The sequence below is a fragment of the Xenopus laevis genome, chromosome 5S (assembly GCF_017654675.1).
Source record: "Xenopus laevis strain J_2021 chromosome 5S, Xenopus_laevis_v10.1, whole genome shotgun sequence".
Lineage (NCBI taxonomy): Eukaryota > Metazoa > Chordata > Amphibia > Anura > Pipidae > Xenopus > Xenopus laevis.
In genome coordinates this window covers 62,777,017-62,787,336 of record NC_054380.1, presented here as the reverse complement: position 1 = coordinate 62,787,336, position 10,320 = coordinate 62,777,017, and positions in this window count along the sequence as shown.

Genomic DNA, 10,320 nt, shown 5'->3' with positions numbered 1-10,320 from the left:
ACTGTCTATAATAGTTAGCAAAGCCGATGAATCTTTGAACAGCCTTGACACTGGTGGGGAGAGGCCAATCTTGAATTGCCGAAACCTTGGCTGGGTCCATCTTGAAGCCTTGTTGGGAAATGATGTATCCTAGGAAGGAGATGGATGATACTTCAAAGGAACATTTCTCCAACTTGGCAAACAGGTTGTTCTTTCGAAGACGAGAAAGTACTTCTTGAACTTGAAGACGATGCTCAGCAAGATTCTTGGAAAAAATAAGGATATCGTCTAAGTACACCACCACATACTGGCCCAGTAAATCCCTGAAAATGTCATTCACAAATTCTTGGAAGACCGCGGGGGCGTTACAGAGACCGAAAGGCATGACAAGGTATTCATAATGCCCGTCCCGTGTGTTGAAAGCGGTCTTCCATTCATCTCCCTCTCTGACCCAGATTAAATTATAAGCCCCACGAAGATCCAACTTGGTGAAAAGACAAGCCCCTTTGAGTTGGTCGAACAGTTCGGAGATGAGAGGAAGGGGATAACGGTTTTTAATTGTGATTTTATTTAAACCTCTATAATCAATGCAGGGCCGCAAACCTCCATCTTTCTTCTCAACAAAGAAGAAGCCGGCTCCAGCCGGGGAAGAGGAAGGACGAATAAAACCTCTTTGCAGGTTCTCTTGAATGTACTCCTTCATGGCACAGGTTTCAGAAGGAGAGAGCGGATAGGTGCGACCCCTGGGAGGCATGGTTCCAGGAAGAAGTTCGATGGGGCAATCATAGGGACGATGGGGAGGCAGGACTTCGGCAGACATTTTATTGAAGACATCAGAGAAGGCTTGATAAACAAAGGGCAAAGAAGAATTGGAAGACACAGATGAAGCTTTAATGATGGATTTGGTGGGTAAACAATTTTGTTGGCAGAAGGAATTCCATCGGGAGATCTGAGACGAAGCCCAATCGATTACTGGGTTATGAATATTCAACCAGGGCAAACCAAGTACAATGGGGGTAGAAGGACAATCAATTAGAAGGAAGGACAATCTTTCAAGGTGCATGGATCCCACAATAACGGAAAGTTCATCGGTGGAGTGGGAAATTGTAGCAGAGGAAAGTGGACGATCGTCAATTGCCAATGCACGAAGAGGAACAGCCAGAGGTCGCAGGGGAATAGAGTGGCTTTCAGCGAAGACTTTATCCATGAAATTCCCAGCTGCGCCGGAGTCAAGGAAAGCTTCAGAAGAAATCGTCCGGGTTCCAAAACGAATCTGCACAGGAAGGAGGAAGCGTTGAGCAGAAGAATGGGGAGAGGGACCAATTCCACCCAGGTAAGTCTCCCCAGTCTTACCTAGGTGTTGGCGTTTCCCGGCTTCACTGGGCACTCATAGGCGAAGTGGGATTTTCCACCACAATAGAGGCAAAGTCCAGCAGCCCTTCTCCAAAGCTTTTCCTGTTCGGTCAGACGAGCCCGTCCGATCTGCATTGGTTCTTCCGAAGGCAGGGAAGAAGAAGCAGGAGCCGCAGGATTTGGAGAAGACAAGGTGGAAGCCGGGTTGAGAAGAATGGGTCTTTGAAAACGAGGAGCCAGAGTAGGTTGGAACCTGTGGAATCTTTTGGTTGGGGAGCGCTCTCTGTCGAGTTCAGCTTGAAACTCCCTCTGCCGAGTATCTACCTTTATGGCCAGGGCGACTAGATCTTCCCAACGGGATGGAATTTCCCTGGACACCAGATCAGTCTTTATACGTATCGCCAGGCCGTTGTAAAAGGCAGCGTGATACCCGTCATTGTTCCACGAAGTCTCTGCAACCAGGGTGCGGAATTCAATGGCGTACTCCGAGACAGAGCGAGTTCCCTGTTGAAGATGGAACAGGCGTGCGGAGGAAGCAGTGGCACGACCCGGAGCATCAAAGACCACTCGAAGTTCTCGAACGAAGGCTCTAGCATCATCGATAATGGGATCCTCCTTCTCCCATAGAGGCGAAGCCCATTCCAGTGCCTTCCCTTGCAGACGGGAGAATATGAAGCCCACCTTGGCACGTTCAGACACGAACTGGCTGGGTGCGAGTGCAAAGTGGACCTCGCACTGGTTGATAAACCCACGGCAGGCTGCAGGATCACCACTGTAGAGTGGAGGGGCCGGAATGCGGGGCTCGGAGACGTGAAGCGGGGCCGCAGATATAGGTGCAGGAATAGGATCGGCGGGTGTTAAAGCCGACAGCTTAGCAAGAATGGTCTCCAGAGCCTGGCCAAAGTGAGACTGCTGTACCTCATAGGACTGCATCCGGGAAGCCAGACCACGAAGCGCTCCACCGACATCAGGCGGCGCTGGATTCTCCTCCGAAGGGTCCATGGCCCGATTATAATGTAAGGCCAAAGGCCTCAGGAGTAGTGAGGACCAAGGGAGGAAATAACAATGTCCAAGTTCGCAGTACAGATAAGGATGAAACAGAAGAATGGTCAAACAGGCAACAAGATCAGTCCAGGCAGAAGAGGTTCAAGGTCGAAGTTTTCAGGCAAAGGTCGGTACACAAATATCAAGAAGTTCGCAATGAATCACACCCAGGAGTAGTAAACTAAACCTATAATCGGGCATTGAGGGAATCCCGGAGTTGCTTTAAATAGGCCAGGTTTCGGCGCCAATTTTGGACGCGCTGACGTCATGACGCCGACGCTGACGCACTGACGCCAGCGTCCTGACGTTGACGCACGTTCTGACGCCGGCGTCCGTTCCGACGCCGGCGACCAATCCGGGGACGGAAAGACGCTGACGTCATCGTGCTGCGACCAGCAGGATCCAGGGGGCTGCCATCTTGGACGCCATCTTGGGAAGGACTTACGGTTTTCCTTACAGTATGATGTTCTTTTTCTGAAATGCTGTGTTACTTTTACGCCAGATGTAACGGGACGCGCACCTTCCAAAAAGTTCAACTTTTGTCTCGTCGGTCCACAAAGTATTTTCCCAAAAGTCTTGGCAATCATTGAGATGTTTTTTAGCAAAATTGAGACGAGCCTTAATGTTCTTTTTGCTTAAAAGTGGTTTGCGCCTTGGAAATCTGCCATGCAGGCCGTTTTTGCCCAGTCTCTTTCTTATGGTGGAGTCGTGAACACTGACCTCAATTGAGGCAAGTGAGGCCTGCAGTTCTTTAGATGTTGTCCTGGGGTCTTTTGTGGCCTCTCAGATGAGTTGTCTCTACACTCTTGGGGTAATTTTGGTCGGCCGGCCACTCCTGGGAAGGTTCACCACTGTTCCATGTTTTTGCCATTTGTGGATAATGGCTCTCACTGTGGTTCGCTGGAGTCCCAAAGCTTTAGAAATGGCTTTATAACCTTTGAAATTGCACTCAGGTGTGATAAACCACAGTTAAGTTATTTTTTAACAAGGGGGGCAATCACTTTTTCACACAGGCCCATGTAGATTTGTAAACCTTCATTTAAAAACTGCATTTTGTGTTCAATTGTGTTATCTTTGACTAATAGTTAACGGTTTTTGATGAGCAGAAACATTTAAGTGTGACAAACATGCAAAAGAATAAGAAATCAGGAAGGGGGCAAATAGTTTTTCACACCACTGTATAATTTTTCCCTCTCTCAGAATGGGGCCCTAGCACAATTCACAGTGGAGCTCCATTTGTACTTATAACTTCAAGGGAGAAAACAATCTATGAAAGTTATCATTTGCTTGTTTAATCCACTTCTGAATTAACCAAACATCATAATTAAATGTAACAATGTATAAATCAGGGATTCTTAACCTATGGATCAAGAAAAAAATAAAAACAAAAGCCAAAATGCTCATTGCACTGGCTGAGAAAGATCCCCTTGAAGGGAAGTTATTCTGTTTTTGGCATCAGGACATTCATTGGGCTTACAAAGAAAAGGTGCATAAATACTGAACTCCCAAAAATAAATGTATAATCAGATATATCAGATTCTACAGAATGATAGGAAGCCATGTTACTTGTAAGAACAACCTCCCTTGGGTTGAATACAACCCCTCCTTCATCTAATTTCATTGTGAAGTGGTGGTTTCTAGGATTTGAAGTCCCTCTACTTTCTATAGTGCGTGCTGCATTGGTTCTCTAGACTTTAGGTTCCAGAATTTACTACTTCACAATGGAGCAAAGTAAGGGGGGTTACATAAAAATGGTCCCTGTGAGCAGAGACGCAGGCCAGGACTGGCAATCTGTGGGTTCTGGCAAATGCCAGAGGGGCTGCTATAAGGTGCCATAGAAAGGCAGTATTTAGTGGGCTGTTTGGGCCTCTGTGTACCTAAAATGCAAGGGCCTATTTTTATTCTCAGTCCAAACCTGAGAGACAGACTCTCATGGTTTCCTTTTCCTCTGTGGAATCTGTGGTATCTCTGTGTACAAAACCATCTGTTTTCAAATAAGTAGTTAATTTCCAAGCCATTTCAGCATTTGCAGTTTTTTCCCTAATTGTATACATTAATAAAGAACTTTAACATAGTTCTCCAAAAAATTCCAAGAAATTATTTCTGTAGCTCAGATGTGTCAAAAATGTATTATCATCCTAGGATATAATAAAGAGCTTTGTTTTGGCAAAATGAGGCAGTAGTTATCAAAATGAAAATAATTATACGTCAGAAAGTTATTAAAATCATATAATGTCAATAGTAATATACTACTTTCTCAGGTATGACATGGCATGTCTGTCATTCAAATATACATGGAGCATGGCAGAAACCTATTGAACAGATATCTAGCTAAGACTTAAACTACACCTTTTACAGGTGTACATAGTCATACTTAGATATTTTACAGGGATTGGTGAAAAGACCTGTTTATGACAAATCTGAATAAATCTTTTTCTTGAATGAATTAGAGAATGGATTAGGGCAGGGTTGTTCAACTGGTGGCCCATGACCCCCCTTGTGTGGCCCCCACATGAGAGTCTGCTGTGCCTGCTTACCATGTATAAACTTTAAAGGAATCGCTACAGAGATTAAAGGCCCCTGCATTGTGTCAACCTCAAATTCAGACTGTAAAATCCTGTATTGTTCACACATGACACCTCTATTGTTCACACCCCTAAAGCCCTGTACTGTTCACACCTCAGCCCCAGACTGAAACTGCCAACATTGTTCACCTATTCACATTCATACAAACTGCTGGAGGGGCACCAGCACTGTGTCACTGTATGTAGTACTGTCTCCTGCTCTGTTCTGCCTTCCCTATGCTCCTTGTGTGTGCCATACTCTGCCTGCCCTATGCTTCCTGTGTGTGCCATACTCTGCCTGCACTACGCTCCCTGTGTGCCTGCCCTTTGCTCCCTGGTTGTGCCATACTCTGCCTGTACGTTGGAAAAATAGGATGGCGCACACATTTGAAAACTCAAAAACCTCTACCCTCCCTTTGCTCCCTAGGTGTACCATACTATGCCCGTCCTGTGGTCCTTGGGTGTGCCATACTCTGCCCTCCCTATGTGCCCTGATTTGCCTGTGGAACATAAGCCTGGTATATGTTCTGGGGGTTTGTTGGCATTTGAAAATTAGTTTTAGGGGCCCCTAAGGTGTTTAATCATGTGCTGGGGTGGTGCTGTGTTATCCACAGGGGAGCAGGAGGCATTTGGATTTAAGGGTATGTATTAATATGACAACTTTTTCACATATGAGTGATAAGTGATATCCCTGCATCCCGACCATTTGGTTTTTTGGTGTGCTACCAATATAAAAGTGGACATGATTTTGTGGTAACATGGGTATGGTTTGAAGTGGGTATGGTTTAAAAATAGGGGCTTCCATTATTGGCCCTCCACCATGCAGGCGAGAAAAATTCCACCCTCTGTACCAAAGAAGTTGGACAGCACTGCATTAGGGAATTAAGAGAAATTAAAAATAGATTAGGAAAATATAAACTCTTGGATCATATATTGAATAACAAATTCATAATGTGATAAATGAAACAATTCCAAAATACTGAAGAGTTGTAAACATTAGAAGACCACAACAAAGGAGCTGACTTGATCCACTGAATTCAATTACTTCCAATAAAACAGCAAAATCCTGTACATTTCCTAGAATTGTAGTAGTTATAAAAACTATCCTTCCCATCATGCTAGCACTTAAAATATTCTCATGTTATCTGTCCAAAATGCAAGGGCTGAGGAAATATTAGATGGAAAAACATGCTGAACAAAGGAATATCCCAGTCCAGCTGGCTGAGGTCGACACATACCACAGTAGTAAAATACTGACCTTACTGGAGGGTTAAATCCCAATGAATTCTCACAGCCAGCTTTTGGACAATTATGCCATTTACAAACAACTAAAAAAAATCTGCAGTCAGTTCTATACAGTCTGCTTAAAGACTCCACCATAGTCCTATATATAGTGCAATATTGTGGGCATCTCAAACACTAGAAATGCAATAAAACCAAAACGTAGGATTTAAATATTTATCTACAGTAAATATTTATCAAAATATTTATCCAAACCCTTAATAAATATTAAATTGAGATTTTTTTATGAGTATTCCACCTACTCAAAAAATAGGCAAATAAATACATTCTAGGAGTTGAATGCATTAAAATCTTGGATGTGGTCGACAGAACTTAAAACAATTGTATAGATACAAATAAGGGATCCCTTACCCAGAAAGCTCTGAATTAGTCCATCTCCTATAGACTCAATTTTAATCAAATAATTCAAGTTTTTAACAACAATTTCATTTGTATCTTATTATAAAAATATATATATATAATAAAACAGTACCTTGTACTTGATCCTAACTAAGATATAATTAATCTGTATTGTAGGCAAAACCAGGCGATTGAGTTTATTTAGGGGTTATCAAAATCTGAAATGTTGTCACTATTTTCTGAAAACTACTCTGGCCAAATCCACAAATTTTTGGGATTTGTTGCCAAAAACTGCAACTTTTTAGGATCTGATGTCCGAAACCCGCAACTTTTTTGGATTTGACACCCGAAAGCCACAAACCCAGTGCAGATCAGCATATCAATGGGAACATGAAGAGAAAACAGATGCTGAGAGCAGAATAGCTAATATAGTGAATATAAACTTGATTATTTCAATGATGCTGAATTTTTAATGGATTGTATTTAGAAAATTCTTATTTCAATATGATGAAGCTTATATAAAATTTTCATTTTTGTGATAGTTTCCCTTTAATTTTATATTAGACATAGTGCTATTTACAGTTCACAAACAATATAATGTAGTAACCTACTATACCAATGTCACAGTAAGATAAAAGAAAGTATTACAACACAATTCCAGACCACAGAAATAAAGGGTTTTATTTTTTTTTTAATAAATGTACTTTTATTGGAATGATATTTGTCACAGTTCACATGAGTGTGTATATATTTCTCTTTTATTTTAAACAATAATATTATACATTAAAACATTTGTGCTTATTGTTAATTTGTGTGATTATAAGTAAATCATATTGGCATAATGGCAACTTGCAGAGACTGAAGTATACTTAATATGGCACAAGATTGAGTTCTCTGTAGATCTGTCCATGAGTAATCTCAAAATATAATGTTCAATAATATGACAGGATAGGCATAACATTTATATAATGCCATGGCGTGGGCTATTTTCCAGCAGCTAACTTGGCAATCTATTATCTATGTGAATGATAAATAATCTGTGAAAAGTGCTGCAGAATGTACAAGGTGAACAGTTGTGAGACAAAAACAGGGCAACTCTAAGGGAAGGAGAGAGAATTTGATGCCCTGAACAGCATCAGTAGGTCCAATTACAAGGAATTCTTAAGATCACTTAAACTATGAGTACCGCACTGTGGTTATCTTTCATAGAATTAGTAGTTATTAATCCAAGATGATATTCCTTTAGGACAGGTTAGATCTGATTTTTTTTTCCACAGAAAACTAAATTGGCAGCTGGGATTTTTGGAAAGGTTATGACCAAAGGGATTTTCTTTCTCTCGCATTACTACATGATGTACTTTGCACACATATTGATCATTCTCCAACACCAAAATAAAAAAATTTAAATATAAAAGGTAAAGAGCCATAAAAATGGTTTAGTAAAATAATATGTTAAGTAAAGATTTAAAACTAGAAGAGTGTTGCAATACATATTTTGCACTGTATTACAAACCTGCCCATACATATACGCAAGTAACATGCATTTGATGGTACTTCAGCCTTTGTAGAACTACAGTCGCCAGCATCCAGGCTGGACTGGGGGTGAAGTTGTCATACTATAATTTATATTTACATAACAACAAAAGTATAGAAGGTTGACAGTGTGTCTTAGCTGACTCAAGATCGCCAGCTGGGGATGCAAGGAATCAGCATATCATGGTCTACACCCTCCTGCTGCTGTTGATTTATAAATTCCAGCAACCATAGGAAACTGAATATAAAGAATAACTTGGAGCAACAATAAAGTGTCAAAGCATGGTAATTATGTTAGAAGACATGTTTCATTTGTATTACAGATATGGGAAATGTTTTCCAGAATACTTGGGACATGTGGTTTTCTGTATAAGGAATCTCCATACCGTCAGTCTGCTAACTTAGTTTGGATCAACTACAATATACAGAGAAAAAGAAATACATTTTTTTAAAAGCTGAATGATTTTATTAAAATGGAGTCTATGGGAGATGGGCTTCCCATATTTTAGATAACAGATCCCATACCTGTACTTCGATCTCATCCTAAAAAAACTCTTATTTTGTTACCCTGTCCTCTGTTTGTATTTATACATCAAATAACATCTGCATATCATACATTTCATGGAAAACATGAAAAAAACTAAACATGTTTTTTATAATTTAATGGTGCCATTTGTTTTGGATTGTACAGACTTTACTGTTTTTTACACCCCTAGGTCTGATGGAGCAAAGTGTATAATTAACACACTGTAAATAATATACAGGGAGTCCTTGAGTTACTTACAAACGACTTACATACAACTCATCCTTACATATTGAAGCTATTACAGTAATGTAATGTGATTTACTTGGCCTTTATAAGCATTTAGCTTTAATAAACCACCTGCCCCAGTCCCCTCTGGTGTGTTTTATCTACTGCAGAATAAATGTACAGAAAGGTAAAAATAAATACTATGTTAAGACAAACATCTAAGTTGCATTTAATAAGTAAATGTATATGTTTCAACTTACAAACAAATTCAACTTAAGAACAAACCTAGAGACTATCTCCTACGTAACCCGGGGACTGCCTGTATTACATTTTCTTGCATTCTAAAGACTTACTTTAAACCTTTGTCTTTATTACCAATTTACAATGGCAAAAACAGTGGCACTCATGCACAACACAACAAAAAAAACTGCAAGAATCCAGTAACCTATAGCAACCCATCACATATATTAAATATAGCATACTGTATATTTTTTTAGTATGTGTATTGGCTGCTGCAGGATAGTGAACTTTTAGTCATGTTAGTATGCCTATATATTGCACATTCTTGCTTCCTCACAGCTCAGGATCAAGACAATATGCCTTGTATTTATTACTAGGATTTAAGCTAAACTTCAAATGTCCAAATAAATTGGCACAGGGAGATTTATTCATCGGTACATTTGTGTCTATTTTCAGTGACTGTAAATAGTCACAGGCTCTTATCAAAGCTTATACAGGCATGGGACCCGTTATCCAGAATGCTCGGAGGCCTGTGTGGGGTGGTAGGTTTTTTTTAATAAGGGGTTTGTTTCTCCTTTAAGTCTACAAAAAAATAATTTAAGCATTAAAGGGGTGGTTCACCTTTAAGGTAACTTTTAGTATGTTATAGAATTGCCAATTCTAAGCAACTTTTCAATTGGTTTTCATTATTTATTTTTTATAGTTTTTTAATTCTTTGCCTTTTTCTTCGGACTCATTGCAGCTTTGAAATGGGCGTCGCTGACCCCTTCTAAAACGCAAATGCTCTGTACAGTGTCGGACTGGAAGTTATCTCAAAGGAAAACAACCCCTTTAAACAAACCCAATAGGCGAGTTTTGCTTCCAATAAGGATTAATTATACTTTCTTTTTAATCAAGTACAAAGCACTATTCTATTATCACAGAGAAAAATGAAATAATTTTTTAAAATTTGGATTATTTGGAAAAATTAAGTTTATGGGAGACAGCCTTTCCATAATGTGGAGCTTTCTGTATAACTGATCCACACCTGTAGTGGCCAAATTATCAGAAATAATGCCACTGGCATTATCAAGCACTAAATCTTTTTCTGAAAGTAAAACAATGCAAATTTGTAATGTCAGGACTGTGGTCTTATACTACATTAGTGGTATGTATTCAAAATACAGATAAAGGTTGTTTAGTGGATAAGCCTAGTTCTCTAAATACAGCAGCAGA